This window comes from Vanessa atalanta, chromosome 21 (genome assembly GCF_905147765.1).
Source record: "Vanessa atalanta chromosome 21, ilVanAtal1.2, whole genome shotgun sequence".
Classification (NCBI taxonomy): Eukaryota; Metazoa; Arthropoda; class Insecta; order Lepidoptera; family Nymphalidae; genus Vanessa; species Vanessa atalanta.
In genome coordinates, this window is record NC_061891.1 from 2,409,009 (window position 1) to 2,429,734 (window position 20,726).

At 31.0% G+C, this 20,726-nt stretch overlaps 1 protein-coding gene across 5 annotated transcripts in view; it reads right to left on the minus strand.

The window, feature by feature from the left end:
- LOC125072271 (brain tumor protein) overlaps positions 1-20,726 on the minus strand; it is a 135,287-nt gene that overhangs the window by 63,429 nt on the left and 51,132 nt on the right. For 4 of the 5 annotated variants that reach the window (XM_047682821.1, XM_047682823.1, XM_047682826.1 and 1 more), the window contains one exon: positions 12,036-12,114. The exons of the other annotated variant lie outside the window; for it this stretch is intronic. The gene's annotated coding sequence lies outside the window, so the exon portion shown is untranslated. The remainder of the gene's footprint in view (positions 1-12,035; positions 12,115-20,726) is intronic. 5 annotated transcript variants of the gene reach the window in all.

Here is a 20,726-nt window from a genome sequence, read left to right on the forward strand (position 1 = left end):
TATTTAAATAAGTATATATAGTTAATGCATATGAGCCACAAGATACATAGTTTATTATATATTAAGACTGGTGCCGACAAAGAGAAGGAAGAATCAAGGCTAAATGCCTGTTGACTTCCAAGCAGGAGATATAACATACATATATAATTGTATTTAACTAACATGACTATTTTTAGATGTTGACAAAGTGTAACTACTGAGTTTCTTGTCGGTCCTCGGCAGAATCTACATACCGAACCGGTGGTAGCTTTACTTAAAATTGTTTGTTGATTATTGTTAAATGACGATTCAAAGGTTCTTGTAAAAGTCTACTTGAATAAAGTATATTTTGATTTTGAATGCTCCTTTGTCTATATAAAAGTGTGACCTAAATACATATATATATATTACATCTGTCTGTCTGTAATTTAATATTGTATATAATGAAAGTCTTTGTTGATATCATTATAAAAAACAACCCGTCTGCTTTTGTAATACATAATTTAAAATGTACGGAACCATTTCAACTATCTCGGAGGCTTGAAATGGGGGAATGGAGCTAATACTCCACTTTGTCTTCCAGTCTTGGAGGTAATTGGATAAAATTCATTTTATCTCAGCGAACGGATGTCAAGTTACGCATATTAAATTTTTGCGCACGCGTGCCGTACTGTTAGTTAAGTTATAATAACGTAAATGTCTTAATTAACAAAGTAATTATTTAGCTATTTATTACGAGTAATCTCTTTTGATTTTAAATGTTTGCTTTTCGTTAGTATATGAAACGTTAATAATGATTTTGATAACTTTTCTTAAGGCTTTAATTGCTATATTGTAATTTGTATAAATATAATTGTAATCTATGATAATAATTTCATTGTAAAATTTCGTAGATAGAAATCTAAGACAATTATACATCAAAGATTACACTGTCCTGAATGAATGAATGAATGATTAATTGATTAATTTATAGTCAGTCTCAGAATGATGAAATGAGTTTTTTTACGATACTAAGATTTTCAGTGTAACGATAGGATAACTGATGAGTAGGTGTTACCTACTCAGACAGAAGTTTCTAACATAAGGGTCACCCGCAAGATATTGTTGTAAGCGATAAAGCCACCTCTACACGGATCGAGTATTTTATCTTAAAAAAAAAATCGCGGCGATTTTAATTTCACGAACACACAACGTTGTCGTAATAATATTAAATATATATAATAGCTTATAATTATGTTCATGACACACACAATTACATTATCGTTGTTTTTCATTAGTTTTCCTTATTTACGTTTGAAATGTCAAATTAAAAGGATACCGACCAAACAATATGACCATATCTGTATGTTAAGGGGACTACATGAGCTAAATGCAAGTTTTATAATGCAAAAAAGTATATGATCCAATGCAGTAAACCAAATGAAAAAAATATATGATAATCTTCAGGATACATGCTAAGTATTTGTTATTTTGAAAACATGATGTAATTAATTTGGTACGATAGAAAAAAATCACAAAGTTACCTCTAAAAAGATCTTTTAATCAATAATAACGATACTTATATACGTTCCATAATTCTGGTTTTTTGTCAGATTATTCTACAAGCAATATACTATTTAACCTCGGTTTCACTTTTTTAGTAAAATCAATAGATTTTTTTTAAATCCGATATTCTTATTTTCGAACAAAATGCGTACGGATGTGTGCGTAAACGCCGTGTACAGACAATGCCGGCCGAGGCCTGATGCTATACAGACGTGTCGATCTTTTCGCCGCATCATTCATTACGTTACGAGATATTTTTTTGTAATTTTAATTGTAAATTCATTGTTTCATGTTTTCTTATAATAAATTTTATTCTTTCTTGTAAATAAATATATTAAGTTAAAATAGTGTAGTAGTAATTAGGCATTTGATTTTTAATAATATTTTTTGTTATAAATTTTAATTGTGTAAATATGGGAAATAAAGTGAAACGCGTGAGGAAAACTAAAAAACGTTTATATAAATCAAGCGCCGAACATACATATGAACGATATTAAAAGGTAAGAGTATTTAATTAGTAAACATATTTTTTTTTTTTATAAATTTTGAATATTGAAAACATCTATTAGAAAAATGTGCAATCAGTTCGCATATAATCAGATTTTTCGAGCAATTCTTAATAATTACGATAGAGTATTTGGTCAAAGGAAGGAAAACATCAATTGACTTTCATGGGGATCAAGTGACTACATTCGATCCCCATGAACTCGAAGCATTTTTTTTTCATTATAACTACTATGACATATTAAGATACATATTTTTTAAATACATAATTTTATAATTAATAAAAATGTAATTACTAACATATATTGATTTTTTACAGAATAAAGAAAGTCGAAAACAATAACACGGAAGCTATTTATATTGCGTAAGAGTTTAATTTTATCGATTGTTTATAATAAGAATTAAAGTTATGTATGAACTAATTTTAATAATAATAAAAAAAAGTAAAGTCGTAACAAAAAAAATGTAATTGTTGTGAACCAGAGAACTAGAATATTTAGAAGTGTCATTTGTACGTAATTCATAAATTTAAATTTTTTTGTAACGTCCGCCATATTGGATTGAATATAGCAGCAATTCATGAATCGTGCATTGTCATCGAGATTAAATATGTGTGCCAACTTTTAGCTGAAAGTGGGTGTAATATTTATTCCAAGATTCCAGGACATTAAATAAAAATTTTTTAAAAAAAATTAACACTAAATGTTTTTTTTTTGTAGTACTAAATATAAATAAAAATATTTTAAGTTTAATTAAATCAGTTTTATTTTTTAATCATTTTCGAATAACAGTCAAAAGCAATACAAATAATTCTAATATCCTATCTATTTTTATGAGATTTATGATTAAACCTATTATGATTAACCTTTCATTCATCAATGATTCAACCAAACCGAATTGACAACTTTTTTTTTAGTAAATATTTAGATTTTTTTTTTTTTTAATTTAATATATATTTTTTCTTTATGAACCAATATTAATAAAACGAACAAATACTACGCTATATCTTACCCCACGGTCACTACACTACAGATTTCGAACACTTACGATTTTATTATATAAATAGATCATTAAACTTTTATAAAATGTTAAAAATTGGTATCTTTCAATATTTTGTATAAGAACTAATTGTGGTATAATAATATAAATAATAGAAAAAAAAGGTTAAAACTAACTGTCTATTTTATTGTATACAAAATATAAATAAAAATATTGTAAGTTTAATTGAATCAGTTTTATTTCATAATCATTTGTTAACTAACATCGAAAGAAATAAAAATAATTCTGTTGTCCTATCTATTTTTTATGAGATTTATGATTGATCTTACGTCGCTCGGTTTGGCGCCATCTATTAGAATATTTGGGCGTAATCTCGTTACCTCGCTTAACCCTTAGTACACGGGCTTGCCGTTTTTGTCGATTTTGTAAGTGTGTGCGTGCGATTCTCAAGGGCACTTAGCTCTTGTAGTCCTCTTAAATTAGGTAGTTATTATAAAATATTAATTATCTTCCAATTCAGTTTAAAACGTATAATATCGACTTAATTATAGTGTTCGTAGTAATCATGTAAAAATGATATCGCTTCGTGAATTTCAAGGAGGCTCTTACAAGCACCTTTAAATTGACAAATTGACATATTACCGGTAATAACCGGTTTTATGGTATGTACTCTTGGGAGAATTTCAGACATAGCGGTCCATCTTGAGGATGAGCACAGTGGTGCATGAGATTTATTATAGACACACTTGTTCAATTGTTGGCAAGTATAAGGGTATCCTCTGTTCCCTCGCTGTTATAATTAATAGGAAGGCATTTCCACACGGCCGGAAAGAGAGCATTGGGTATGAACTAACGGCTATACGAGCTCTTAGAGACGCGAGATTAACACTTCCGAATTCGTAACTCCAAGATGCTACTGAATTTCTTGAAAGCAAAATCCTAAAGAATTTATTGGCTTGTATCTTGTAGCCATTGCCTAATGGACCGAGTATTTTGATAGCGAGACTACGTCGAGTGATAGCTGTGTTGAAAAAAAAATAACATTCCATTTTTAAACTTAGAACAGTAACTATCATTAAATATCAGTGTAGTGATGTACCAAATGTCAATGTGTCATAAAGTATATTTCATCAGAAATCCAAAATGTCAGCACTAATGAAACTGTAAGTTTTATTGGAGAACTTGTATATTAATATATTAGTATACAAGGAAAATTCATAATTTATTTATTGACTTCCAAGTAATTTGTATTCAATGCAATTAACGTATATTTTTAATTTGCAAGAAATTTAACTAAATCGTTTGTTATGTATAAAAGGTTGATGATCTTAAGAATAATTGGAATTAATAATTATTATTATATATTACTAGTAATATTTGACGACCTCCGTGGTCGAGTAGTGTGTACACCGGTTTTCATGGGTACGCCACTCCGAGGTCCCGGGTTCGATTCCCGGCCGAGTCGATGTAGAATAAGTTCATTAGTTTTCTATGTTGTCTTGGGTCTGGGTGTTTGTGGTACCGTCGTTACTTCTGATTTCCATAACACAAGTGCTTTAGTTACTTACATTAGGATCAGAGTAATGTATGTGATGTTGTCCAATATTTATTTATTTATTAATATAGTTCATATATTTAACGAATCTAAATATAGGTACTTTAATCGAGTAGACTTTTCCTAGCACTTTTCAATCATTTCACAGGATTATTATATTATACGTAAAGATACCAAGGGTTCAGTAGATTCGACGGCATTTTAGTTATCTTATCTTTATGCAATAGCAACACAAAATAAAATTAGCATTTAATTTATACTGTGCGTTTATTTTTATATGAATGTTAGTTTTTGCCCGTGCCTTCATTGGCGTGTTCGGGGAAAGGGGGGTTTAGATGTTTTATCTGCTGTATCCTCATCTGTATGCCTTAAACGTTTTTGCAAAATTTCTTGATGATCAGCTGAGTAGTTAAGGCATAAAAACTTAAATAAACAAACACTAGTTCGCTTTGATAAGTTTGAGGTTATAATTAATTAAAATTTTTAAATAAGCTCACTTTTTGTGTATATGTGTGTATGTATATGCATCGTGAGTGTACGGTAATGTAGGATGAAGCACCCTCTATATGTGACGGGCGTAATGTAATTGAGAGTCCTAAATGTCATTACCGCGACGCACTGATTGAAATGCATTAGGGCTCTTTCACGTGTAGCGTTTAAATGCCCGGGAATATTATATTTTGAGTGAAATTATTAAAGTGATGATGGTTGCGTTCTTAACTGGCTTTTATGAGCAAATTTGTAGTCTCTTAAAGTTTGTCTTTTTTTGTTCCCTAGTGCTGGGGAAAGAAATCCTCTCCTCTCGAGGTTTGGTTATTTATCCATGTTATTTTATAAATTACACACAGGTAAGTTACGTGTTCAGCTAGTTATTTATAAGAAAAAAATGTTTATAGATAACTCCATTAGTATCTATGATATATAAATAAAAAAATATATGTTTGTATGTCCGTCTTCTAAGCGTTTCTAAACCAATGATATGATATAATTTTAGTTGGTATTTAAAAAATAAAGTTTTATAACAGTCACGTTTGTAAGTAGCCTTAAATCGAAATATCGTTTAAATGTCTACAATAACGTCCCGGGGGGAGTAATTGTGAGTAATTGCAGTTCGATGTCCCAACGCGAATTAGTATGTTAAAGTTCTATCATAGGGAAAATTTAAATATTAAGATATATTTAAAGTCAGCGTCCTTGGTTTCTGCATTGGAAATATAGTCATTTATAATGGAAAGAGGTGTACATATATATAAACTACTCGGACCAGGAACATGTCATCTTGGATCGAACTTTCAACTTCGATATATGTGATTAAAATAGTGTTGAATTATAAATAAAGATAAAAGATGATTTATCAATTGTTTATAGTTTATATTAGAAAACTGTTAACGAATCGCATGGAATATGTTAAAATAGGTTTGTTTGCCTTTAATCCTCCTGCCGTTGAAACATACGTTACGAAAAAATATATACTTACTAGAATCCACTGATTAAATTAAAGCCAGTAGAAATAATAACAATTTAAACATCTGAGGCACATCTAACTTGTTTAATATTCAACGGAAAAATTAACTTCCTTTGAAAAAAAACTTTCCAGTTAAAAAAAAACCTGGTTCTGACAAAACTAACACGACGTCCTTGATACAAAAAAACATATGCTTATCGAGATCTCTACGACAAATGTTTGAAGTAACTCATACAGGCGGTAACATTCGCGGAACACGAACTGCGGTACATAAAACATGAACGGTAATTTTTTCTGCTGTTATCCACTTAATGGCCTTAATAATAAGGTTCAGATTGGTGTAATAAATATTTTGCGGTTACAAATGTAAATGGTATCGGATTAGGTAATGCTAGGCACCTGTGGCGGAGGTTTCAACGCTTCCCTAACAATTTTTGCTATAAAATGAGACCTTCAGTGAACTTAATACAGACGGAAGTTTATGGATCCTTAACATAGAACGTGATTCGGAAACTAAGTAAATAAGAATTCAGATAAAATACGGTTGATTTAAGATGTTGCTTCTGGACTTTCTGGTTATAACGAAACTTCAGTGTTTTTGACGTGTCTATCACCCTTTATAAAAATAACGAACCAGTTAATCTTTCATTTTTTTAAATAATGTCATTATAGAATCAATTTTGGTTTTGTTAGCATAAAGTACTTCGTTTGCGTTTAAGAGGTTGGTCAGCAAGAAAAAACAAGAAAACCTTACTTCACATAAAATTTCATCATATTTGTTTCAGTGGTTTGGGCATGAAAAAGCAACAGATAGACAAAGTTACTTTCGTATTTATAATATTAGTATAGTTTATAATTGTTATATATGTGCGATATATTTTCTTTAAGTTTATTATATGTACAGATACATATATAATATCATCAATCTTTATCACACAATCCAGCAACACCCTACGAGTCTATAACGCAAGTTCATCAAGACTGTCAAATATGAAAACTTCGGCGTCGTGTGCTATGCTAATTTACATCTTAAATATGTATAACAATTAAGAAGGAACTACGGTACGAATTCATTTGAATTTCATGCTTTACAAATTTCAAATTCCGCCGAGTTAGTGACTGCACAGAAGTTAATGAAGAAAAATATATACTACTAGATTTCGCCGGCAATTTCTCCCGCGTATAGGGGGTGAGGAGTGAGTGGGGGTTCAAGCTTCTTTCATATCAAATTTCATAAAATTTAGTTCAGCGGTTTGTCAGTGAAAGTGAAACAGACAGAGTTCCTTTCGCATTTATAATATTAGTACAGATGACAAACACGAGATGTAATGGTAGACTCATACCAATTCCGTTTGTATTTTGCCCATCTGGGTAGGTACCGACCACCCATTATATATTCTATTGCCAAGCAGTAATACTTAGTAATACTGTGTTTCGGTTTAAAGATTGAGTGAGCCAGTGTAACTACAAAATAAAAAAAATATCAAAATATACTTTATTCAAGTAGCCTTTTTACAAGCACTTTTGAATGTCATTTAACAAACTATTTAAAGTAAAACTACCACCGATTCGGAATGTAGATTATACAGAGAAGAACCGACAAGAAACTCAGTAGTTACTCTTTTTCAACATCTAGAAATACAGTCGTGTTAGTTAAATACAATTATATATGTATATTATGTGTCCTGCCTGGACCAGGTACATAGGACCTAACATTTCAGCTCCCAAAGTTGGTGGGTCACTGCTTATGTAAGAATAGGTTAAACATTTTATACGGCGCTTTTGTCTACGGACAGCGGTGACACACAGCATCAGGTCCCCATCAGCGAGTCCGCTTACCGATGCCATAAAAAAACATTTTGCATAAAACTAGATTAGTTAAACTCAGGTCCTACGTTCAAATCTGAGTAAGCATTGATTGCCAACATATCCCTTTAAAAAACACTTTGTCATTTAATATAGATGACATTTCGGAACAAATTCTAAGCCAATCACTTTGCGCTTAATCAGCTTGATCGATTAAGTTAATAAAGTAATCCAGTATACCAAAATCACCTACAATTCAGACATACATAGCAGTCTAAAATACATTTCAACACAGATCAGTTTTCCGTGCATTCGTGTAAATCTTTAGGAATTTTCGTAATTCAGTAACCATTCGAAACGTTGGCCGAACCTTTTGGTAGCTGAAGTCGGGATTAATCGAAATACACTACTGATATTTGGCACCATTTAAATGCGCAGTTTTAGAAGTCTTTATATATTGTCGAAATAGATATAACTTATATAAATATGATTTCGATTCTTTGAAAATCATTGTATAATCGCTTCAGTGCAATGTAACGATTCAAACGAGTCTTCTTGATATTGATTTAAATTTTTACATTGGCATTTTATTACAGTTTATGTACAAATTTAAGATTTCTCTTGGACTACGCTCTTCAGTTTGTTTAAATAAGTACTTGTATCACAAGTATCTCAGTTAGAGCAGCCGTAGAAGTTTTATCTCAAAAGAGTTCTTAGTTAATTTTTAACATGAACAGAAGTCAAGTGGACGCTATTTTTTAAGTAGGATACAATATTTAAGCTGTTTTTCTGAACTCAGTAGTTTTGTTTTAAAAAGAAATATGTTTTTTTAAGCGCAATTGCAAACGAAATGATAGAAATTCTTCCTACAAATTTGATGTCAAATTAAAGTATAAACACATTTTTTTTATATAGTAAATAGAAAATATGAAATATTCGCAATAACAAATTAAAATCCAAGATTTATCAATTTCGTTATTTATATTCAAATGGCGAGCGTTATAAATTGTTCAAAATCGGAAATTAATTCGGAAAGCATCGTGTCATTGCCTGTTTCCGAACCGAAGAAACTATGTCATCTGTTTTTTAATCTGTGGTTTCCATTGGGGTATAAATTTGGACAAATTTCATACAATTAAAAAAAAAGTTTGACGGCAGTTGTAATTTGATTTAACTTTGATAGGAAACGTTTATAAATTAATTATTAATGGACGTCCGATGTAAATACATATACTAATTTCATATATCATATGTATATTTTATCTATGAGCAATTATCTTACAAATTGAATTTCGAACAGGAATTCTCGTATTACCATAGACAAAAGCCTTATCGCAATACAGCGTTAAGTGCTTCGAAAATGGAACACGTCATTCGAAACTTGAAGTATTGTCGTTGTAATGGCGTCCTCAAGGAGCGCCTTTCGTAAGCTATTTAAATTACTGGTCCATCTTGTTGTTTATTTCACTTAGATCCGACATTTCTTAACAATGTTTCACAGATAAAACATTAATTAACTCGCGTATTTATGATACGTTATTGTGTAATCTATCTATCTATCTATATTCGGTAGTAGAGTTTCCAAGTGCGTATCTTATGAGTGTTAAATACGAGACTGTTAATTTTTATAGGTGTTGCATACAAGATTGTTTGTTAATTAAACTATGTCAAAGTATAAGAACTCACCTTATTATTTATCTATTAGGTATGTATCTACATTTAAAACCGCTTTACGTTAAATTATCTTAAAAGACACATTGCATCTCGTTACACTATTTGAACTGTATTTAAATCTTAACTAGGTTTGAATTTTAAAGGCATCGACAGTATTTATATTTAAAAAAAAAAAAAGATTCAACAAATCAATAGTTATCATTCGCAGAAACGATCATACATTGGAACCTGGTTAAAATATTAATGGATTAGAAAATTATCTATACTAATATATACTAATATTATAAATGTTGAAGTAACTCTGTCTGTTTGTTGGTCTTTCTCTGAATCGAATTTGATGATTGCTATGAAGCAAGTGTTACTTTTTTATGTCTAATATCGACTTACGGAACAAAACCGCAGGCGAAAAGTAGTATATATATGTATAGTTCATTAAACGGCTTGATGGTTGAATTTAATTGGCTAGTACAACTGTCGTCTATGTGTCTAGCGTCATTTACACGACCGGAAACTAGATAAAGAAATAGAAACAGTTGACATTTAAACACGCGATTAAATTGTACGCAGTAACGAAAAACATAAACTTTAAATTGAGCTCGATCGTGGAAAATGATTTGCGAATACTTTTGCATAAACTCGTACGATAAGTATCTTGGAAAAGGATTTACACGGTTTTTTTTTCCTGTTATAAAGACTTCAAGTTATTGGCAACATAATCTAGTATGTTTGATATATTTGGTCTAAGAACAAACATATAACGGTTTTTTTTAAAAAGAAAGTTACTATATCGACCGCTGTGAATTAATTTTTTCGTATATTTTAAACCAAAGTTGATCACTTTTGTTGGCTTTTTTTGGAAATATGTTTCAAATATTTGAAAAAAATAAACATTATTGTATCATAGACAAATAGGCACGGTACGTTAGTATAACATATCGTGAGATATTTCATTGAATTTAGGGTACATGAGTTTACACAGAACTTAAGAGCTTAATTGTAAATTGTGTTCGGATACGAAGGATCGACGTAGGGACAAAATCTTAATATATTCTCAGACACGTGTCATGTGTAGTGTGTACTTTTGCCGCTATATAATAGATCTGTTTGTACATGAAATTCGAATAGGTTTTGTTGTTCGTGCTTAGAGGTTATAAGATCAATACACTATATATTATTTCATTTAATTTATGTATACTCATACTAGATGATTTTGGGTTCAAAACCAGGCAGGCACCACTGAAATTTCATGTGCTTAATTTGTGTTTATAATTCATCTCGTGCTCGGCGATGAAGGAAAACATCGTGAGGAAACCTGCACGTGTCTGATTTCAACGAAATTCTGTCACATGTGTATTCCACCAACCCGCATTGGAGCAGCGTGGTGGAATATGCTCCAACCTTTCTCAAAGGGAGAGGAGGTCTTAGCCCAGCAGTGGGAAATTTACAGGCAGCTAATGACAATGATATTAGATATTTTATCACAATATAACTATGGGTGCTGTTAGAAAAGTAAATGCTAAGATAAGGTCTTTTTTAATGGTAAAACGATTCAAGTATATAATACAGGTTTCTATTGACTGAGTGCAAATTAATAATATCTATGAAAAAACGGGGTTCGATTTCAGGACTGGCCAATAAATAATAACGGATGAATAGGACATATTAGGGGGTCTAAATTACACTCTCGTATTTTGTGATGTACATAAATATAATACATATATAATCTTTCTTTCGATAGTCTGTGATTAAAAGGGATTTACAGAGTTAAAAAGCCAAAATTAACCTCGAAAAAATTATGATAACTTTTACAAATATTATTACATATATATTTTTTATTATATATGTATGTATATATAAAAATACATTAACAAACGGTTTTATTTCAATTAAGTAATCAGATACTATATTTTTTATATTTTAAAATTCACCATCTAATATAGTGAGTGGATTCAGGCATTTTAGCATAAGTAACTCGGTTACGTTAAATATGCAAAATCCGCCTTAATTTAATGAGATTAAAGTCTAAACTCGTTTAGCAAGCCAACTCCATATATTAATTGTACAATCAAGACCTAAGCAAACATTAAAACGGCGTGTTTGAATAATTATTATTACTGTTGAATTTTCCAACAATGGCTTTCGGGATGGAAAACTCCCGTTCGTTCAAATTAATTATATACCTAAGTATATGTACCTATATCAAATATATAATTATAAACAACGTCGAAAACATTGTTTTTATGTATACTTAGTTGAAAAAAAATTATGCAAGCCTTCTCCTCAAAATATATAGTAGTAAATAAAGTCTGTTAGCTCTATGTACAGTTCATATTCCTTTTTTAAAGAAGAAATTAAATATAATTCTATTTTTTTTTTTATCATCTTAAATTATCACCTTGACAGTCCACTACGATTGTAATTGCTTTATTTCCATACAAATATTAGAGAAGATTGAAAATGTACATAGTCTGTGGTTTAGTTCAAATTAATATATAAAAAAAAACATACGTTTGATATCGTACGCGGCGATATCTAATTCATGGTCGCCGGCCAGAGCGCCTCGTCCGCTCGCTTGGTACCACAATATCTGCAACAAGTAACAGTATAGGTGTAAATCTTCGATGAAGCTCATAATTACAAATAAAACTGTAAAAGGTCGATATAAATACTAATAATATATTTTATATATACTTAAACTGCTGAACCGATTTAGATGAAATTTGTTAAAGAGATAGTTTAAGTCCCAGGTAAGGACATAGGCTCCTTTTTTTAAATCACTCCCTGAGAGGGTAAAAATGCTTTCCCTTTGTTGATTTGTGTGCTATCGTAAAGCCGTAGGTTCAGCTAGTATTTAAATAAAATCGGATGTATCTGAGTTGAGACCCCCACGAAGGTTGACGTAAAAGCATTTTAAACTCAAGTTTATTTGTGATTCAATATTTGAGAGGTACGGAACTACATGCGGGCAATGAAAGACATCGTAGTCAAACTTTTAGTTTCAATATTATATTAATATTAAATATATATAATTAATACTATTACTATTATTATTAAATGCTAACGACTAATCGATCGGTATTTGGATATATGACGTTTTTTATAGTGTCACATATACATTTATAATAAATAGTATTAATTTTGTTAAATTTGCTACATTTAAACAAAGGAAATCTATTAATTAAACCTTTTTAATAATGTGATATATAAATTGGTTAATAATTTTGTGATACTTTAATAGGCTTTCGTAATATTTCATTAAAATATTTTATAACAAAATGTTTATAGATCGTGACCTTGACAAGACATGTCGTAATAACGAATTGAATTATTTTTCTAATATCGTGTGTTAATAGTAAAGAAATAATTAAAAAAATCCTTTTATAAATTAGATTTCTTAGTGACAGTTCAAATGGATATATTAGGTATATAAGTATTCGAGTTTTAATATTCACGACGACAAAATCAAATTGCTCGGAATTAGTACAATCGTTTGTTAACAAAAAAAAAACCCCGCCAGCATTGTTTGAAATGAACCGTAGAGAAATAAAAAAAAACATTTCCTTATCACGATTTTAAAGTCTTTAATCAAAATCAACGGTCACAAAATTATAATCGTATAATCCTTTTTGTATCGCAGCGGGCATTCAAAACGGTTTGTTCCATTATGAGCGAGTTTTAGCCTTGAAATAAAAAAAAGGAACGGCCCAGGTAGCAACGTCCCGAGCCGTCTAAACGAGCAATGGTTTAAAGCGGATGAAATAGAGGATTTGATATAAAAAAAAAAAACGTTGAGTCACCTTTGAGATGCGGGATTTATATAGTATATATTTTATATGAAATTGTCCTTTTAGATACAGCATTTATTTGGTACGACCTGATATTTATTGCTATCCAGAACTTTCTAAAAAATAAATGTGTTACTACGTCATGATTTTACGTTGAGATCAGAGCCGTCTCAAGCTATGCTGGTGCCCTTGGGCACCCATGAATTTGGGACCCTTTTGGTAGATATACTATATATCTATAACTATAACTACCATGTACAAATAATTTGCTTATAGCCAGGCCTTAAGTATAGTTTCAAATAAACGGTGCGGTATATTTCGTAAATTCGTAGGAATCTGATTGATTGTTCAATCTTATGGCTATAGTATATAATTGTTGGTTCTTTGGGGCCCTCGGCACATGCCCCATGTGCCCTGTGGTAAAGATGTTAATGGTTGAGATATGGTCGTAGACTCCGTTTATTAGCAAATACTACATTAAATTAAAAAAGGTCAACATGTAAGTAATACTGGCATATTGAAAATAGAACATACATAGATTTATTTGGTTTAATCCTTTTTTCTTCGTGTTTGAAATATCAAGACAGAAAACGAAAGGAAAATGAATGCATTCTAATAACAGCCCACACAAGGTCCTGTAATTTGGACCATTATAACACTAAGCTATTTCGCAAACGTATATAATTCAATCAATCACAATCATGGACATATTGTTGTGTATAATTAATCCCTTATTATCTGTAATTGATGTGGAATTTTCGTGTTGCACAACTACAAACTATTGAAAGACAAAAGGTTTAATCGTATCACTATTTTCAGATATATGATCCTCTGGCTCTTGCAGAATATTAATTAGTTTTCAGAAACAATTTATTTGTTGATTTCAGGTCAAATAAAAATGGCTTGTTGATAAAAAACATCTGATATTGACATATTTTATGATGTACAATAGAAATTTATTCGCAATAATAGATAAGAAACAAAATTTTGAAAATTAACTGAGTTAATTTTCAAAGAAGTATCCATCAACGATAACTTGTAAAGTAACGTAAGTCTTCAATAAAAGTCAACGATTCCTCTCAGTTCCGTCATGTTTCATTAATTTGTCCGACTTTTCTCAAAGTCCATAACAACGTTCCGTTGCCTTTGATCGACAAAACAAACTTGATATGAACATTTGTAAAATTAGTGACAGTAAATATTGATGGAAGAGTTTTACGTTTAGCAAATTGCTCGCTTTTATTTACAAAATTAATGTATTTTACAGTGTACTCTGTTTATTTAATATTTTAGTCACCATTTGTGAATGTGTCACTGGTTGCTGCGCAATAAATTTTGTTTTAAAACGCATTCATTTGTTTTGTATTGGGAAATATACAAGAACTTCAGACATTGATCAAGTGTGCCTAGTCGAAATTTGTTAAGAGTTTGTTAAAAATACATGCTGCCTGTTTCAATGATAAGACAGTGGTAAAATCTTTCCTCAAACGTGCTTACAAAAATATATTCCTATTATGAATACATGTGAAATTGTTTTGACGCTGTTCTTGGTAAATGTAATACTCATACGTGTCGCCAAAAATGTTGTTACTTTATAACTCTGAGCTTTATTAAAATTGTTTACAACCCTTAGGGTAGACGTCATGAAAACACTTGGCATTGTTTGCAAAGTTAACAGCCGTATGCGCGCATCATTTCCTTTTTTTTTGCTATATTAAGAATTGGCACTTTTATATTGGCATTTTTAGTTTAAGTACAATATTCAGGTAGTGTATCATATTGTGTTCTTTATCAAAAATATATTATTAAATTTATTAAAAAAAAAATGACATTATCAAAAACCAGAACAAAGCATGACTAAACCGTAATGGCTATTAAAATTAATCTAGCTAGTTAAAACAATCAAAACGAACCTGCCTAACCTAGACAATGATTCGAGGATAACCTATTCACTGGAAATCTATTAATAAACCAAGTCATTAATTCAGCCCTACTCAATAAACCTGACCCGGTCGGAGACCACGACAACGCAAACATAGTATATGCAAAATGCCCACATCGACCGTTGACGAGGGTCCGATTCTATTTGCAAACACCTGACGGCAGATCGAAGCACCTTTAACATTTGCGACTTAATTAAGGAACTGTAATATTGAACGACGGTTATGTCTTCATTTGCATCTGTTGATTTTACATATACTATGTCGTTTTGCGGTAGACTAAATATTTAGAATTCACTTATAAATTACCAATTTCTGTAGATTTTACGCTAATGGTCACAAGCCCTGTTGACATATATGACAGTTTAGTTCATATGTGTATGTATTTAACACGTTTATTATTAATGAGTTTTTACACTTTTTCAATAGCGAAGACTGTCTAAGTCAGTCAGTTTTTTTGGATACAATAATATTTAAATATATATTTTCTTTTATTTTTATCATTACTGAGTTTGCTGTCTTTATATGGCTAATGTTAAAATTGTGCGTCTAGGGCACGCAACTTCAACATCAATGTAACCTTTAGTTAGCCGTAACCAAGTTAACTGCGAAGTTGGTAGCACCAAGAACAACTGAACTGTTGGACAAATAAACACGTAGAGTACATACAAACTGTAACTTATTTATACACGCTACTCGTACACATGGTTTCACGTGCACTTATTTATAATCCTTATTCCGATGTCCATAAAGTAAAGAATTGAATGAAACACAAAGCTGAGTCAACGCACGAGACTCCAAAGAGCTAATGAATTGAGACGGCACGGGAAATTGTTACCTCCTTTACTGTTATACTCGCCTGGTACTTATTGCTTAGTGCTCGAGCGGATTTCGGAGAGATCGTTTTGATTTTTTTTTTTATTTAACGTATTCTCACAAAATTAGACGTTCGAAGGCGAAATTGCCCTTTCAAACGCTTGTTTTAATTTTCTTTCCGAGTTCTACTTTTAGGTACAATTTAAATCGCAGATTGATCATTAAGGTTTCATTGGGTATATTCAAGTAATTTAAAATTATCAAGTAACTGAAATCGCTGCAGGTTATCAGAATAACTTTATATCACTTAGATAATGTTTACTTAAGTACGCTACGATTCAGATGAAATGAAGTTACGGCTAGGCAAAAGTAATCTTCTAAGAATGTTGGAGCTCGTTCCACCAACCCTTGGTCGAGGTGGCACAATTAAATCCGACACATTCGACTATCTCACAATGTTTACCTTGACCGTCGACCACGAGATGTATCATTAATGTAAATGAAATTTTTGAAAATTTAATCATGCTTGCTCGGAGTTAAAACACTGAATTTTCGGTTCAGATACACGCGGTCTATTCGGAGCTCAACTTAACACAGGTGAGCTTTTTAATATTAGCACAGGCTCTGGGTGGGTACTTCTCGATATTTATTTAGTATCGCTATCGTACAGCGACAATTTTATTTTAAATGTTGTGTGGATCTTTGAATTTTTTATTTATCTTTATATATATATCCAGTTTACGTCGACGTCAGGATTAAATCTGCGACTTCTATATCGCTTGGCCTCCCTTAGACTTAATTTTTTTATAGAACACACATAGACACATGCAGCGATAATTAAAGTTTCAAAAGCATTGAAAAAGTAAGCGATTTGTGTTTGATATCCTTCAGAAACTCACCAAATATTTTTGTTGTAAACTTAAAAACACAAAATTTTTTGTCACCAACGAGTGTTTATAACATAAGAGTATCCAATTTACCTTTAGTAGAGCTTTGATGAACATTATGAATGAATTTCAGTGAAAACATACAGTTGATTTCTAAATTCAGGCTTTCACATTTAAATCACCGTGTATTGGAACGTGAATTTTCAATTACATAACGCGAAAATCGTGAGTTAAACCGAACAAAAAATAAATTAGAACAGGGATAATTACTTTCCGGCGAGGGGGATCTGACTACAAACATCCGTGACGTCATCATTTTAACGGTTTCTGTCGTCATTTAAAATAATGTATTTTATACTACGTGTGCGTTATTTTATTCGATATTTAAGAAAAAAATACTTTCTATTTTTATTAAGTAATAATGTAAGTAAAAGTATCAAGTTAGTGACGTAACGATTCTTCAGTTAACTTGTTTAAATTAGGGATAGAGAGATTTGATATTTCATTTATGTTTGAGGATAAGACTACGGTGGAAAGTGAAAGATTCAAGTGGACTTGTCCTATTTATTTCGGACCAGCACAGTGTGTAAGCGCTTTATAAAAACTTAACAGGCTGACTGTCTGACGCCATTGCTTTTAACTTTTCTTATTCAGTTCTTACCCACGGCTTAAGATGGGGTGGCTCCATTCTACAATACCGGAGACCATACGGATTCTTAATAGCACGGTTGTATTGACTCAGAAGTTCTACGTAAACATGCAATTTGTTGAGGTTTTTCATATATAAGATAAATCTTAAGCACAAATTAATTGGGAAAAACTTAGAGAGGGTTGATTAGAAAAGCCGAAATCTTTAGGTACCGTTAGATCATGTATGTATTTAAACATACATAATGTTGAAATACATGATTTATAGTTTTTAGTGATACATAAAATATAATGAAATATATAGGTGTATTCGTTACGTCGGTAATGGTTATCAAAATTATTCCAAAGCGATCATATAAATCCGTAGGCAAAGGTTTATTTTTATAATCATAATTAAATTATTCCACTAAACTAAATATATTTCTTTGACAATGTGATGGGACTAATTTCAACTTTATTCAGTCACCGCAAAGTTCAAAGTTCAGTAAAAGTAATTGCCCGTATCAAAGCTAAAGTTTTCTCTTATACTAACGAGACATCTTTGTTAAGTTGTGATTCAGATGGGTGATCCATCTATAGGCTCTTCAAGGACATATATGCTTGACACAATTGAATGAAGCATTAAAGTAAGTACTAATATTATAAATGCGAATGTATCTGTCTGTCTGTCGCTGTTACATGGGCAAACAACTAAACTAAATCAAATCATCGAAGCAAGCTCATATTCCAAGGATCCTACTTACACCTGACGACCTACACATTAACGCGAGCGACGCCACGGGCGCCAACGAGTATTTAATATACATAAAAACATACAATTTAAAATAACTATCACTTATATTTTATCCAAATTATCTACGTTTGAAAAATGTGTTATATAATTAAACTTTTAATGTTTCAACACAAATAATAATATGATTAAAATCGTAAAATATATGAAAAAGAAGTAAGTGTATATATCCCACAGCTGGGCTGGGTTCCTCAATGCGGGTGCCACCCTACTTTAATGCGGGTTGGTGCTTACAAACTTCTCGATGTTTTCCGCCCTGTACCTACTGATTATGAATTAAAAATTCAATGGTTATCATGGGCTATGGATCACGTTTTTTAACCACCAACATAATTAACAAATAACATCAGAACTTTAAATAAAAAATATATTAAAGTAATAGCACGGTAAAGTCTAACTACTAAACAAAGGCGTCCACTCCTCTGAAGTATAACATTTCGAAGTTATTCCGCCATCATAGTATTGTTGAAACACATGTGTCAGAATTTCACCTGATTCTATCAGATTTACGTACTTTTACATTCGATGAAAAATAAATACAAATTAATCACGAATCTCACTTGCTAAATTTTGAACAAACTATCGTTCTCTGAACATGTTCAATACATTAGAACGGCTCAATTTATTATGTAATATGTAATTATATGTTACAAATACTATTCTTAAATCTTAAGAAATATTTTGAAGCTGTATAATTAATATCACATACCGTCTTACATCTCGCGTTACATCCAATCAAGAGAGTGATTAAGTCTGCGTGAAATGGATAGAAATATTGGTAACTCGAGTGTTTTACGACATTTATACACGACGGGAAGGACACGACACGATTTAAACACGGTAATGTTTAAAAAGGATTATTTTAAATAATGACGCTCTAAGGAAAGTATTGTTTCTAATTGTGTAAGCATATTGATTTCATATAAATCGTAAGAATTTTGAGCCAGCGTACTTTGCAGAGTAAACTCAAACTCAAGTTCTTTAATTAAATATAGAAGCATTACACTTACTTAATCATTGTCAAATTTAACACCACCACCAGTATGATAACTAGTCTAAATTTTCATGCTGAATATATTTTGTATTTTTGTATACAATATGAGGTTAAAATTACTAAAAAAAATTGACTAAAACACCTTATCAAAAGCCAGCATGTTAGATTCAGATAAGCGATAGACAGATTGAAAGTTGAGGATGCCGCAAGGTTCCCAGTTAAGCTATGACAAAGCAATAACTATTTATATATTTAAAAAAGTAATATTTTCGTAATCGCAAAATGGAAATGAGAAGTTTAAAAAAAAAATACAAAAAAGTATTTATTTTGACATAATAAAATTTAAATTTCATTTATGTATTATATATGAAATACTTTTATTATATTTGTAAATACACGATACATACCTATACAAAAAATATTTTCATATGTAAAATAACTTAAAGGTCAAAACGACAAATCGTATCGTCCTCTGATCGTTTTTATTAAGGCGCATTTAATCCTGGAAGTAATTTGGTATTGTATTAAAGGGTATGGAGGTGCATGTACAAAATTAATCAGCCAATTTAAATTCACCTCAGTTAATTAATAAAATCACTCAAACGTACCTACGCGAGTTCAAATTTGTATTACTTGAAAACTTCTGTGAGGCATCTTTCCATTTACTAACTATTACGTACAGATATTTTATATCTATTGAGTAAAATTAGGAAGATAATTATTCGTCGCTAATGTCGTGTATCAATTATTTATATTGTTGTGTTTGTAGGAAGACCGAGTGTCGTTTTACAGACTGAAGTTGTATAGTAACTTTCGCTCAGTGTTGCTACACATTTGAGTTCAATGTAACGATGACTAATTCCTTTAACAATGCCGTTGATTGAGATGCTCATCAAATAAGATACTCTTCGAAGAGTTGAGGTTCACAGCGCCAATATGACATTCGAGGATAGTTAGGTAAGAATCATCAAATATAAATAAGTCGAGTTTTTTGGTAGAACAAATTCCTATTATGATATAATTTCGTTTCTTTTTTATCAGTAATGTTTTTGACATTAAATTTCAAAACTGACGTCAAATGTCCAAGTAGTTCCAACGTTATTTTGTGCTACCACGAGTTGGTGCTTCAACTTCATGAATCCTATAGATTCTATCGAGGTATCTTGCGTCTACCGGTAAGTAGCAGACATACATTCCTTTTGATTTGATTTCCTTTACCATTAATAAGAAGAGGGAACTCTAAACAAGACCGAATGAAGTAGACTTCAGTAATGAAATGTATATATGTCCATTTGTAGCTATAGGCGCTATAGCTTTGTTGGTAATAATGCATAAAACA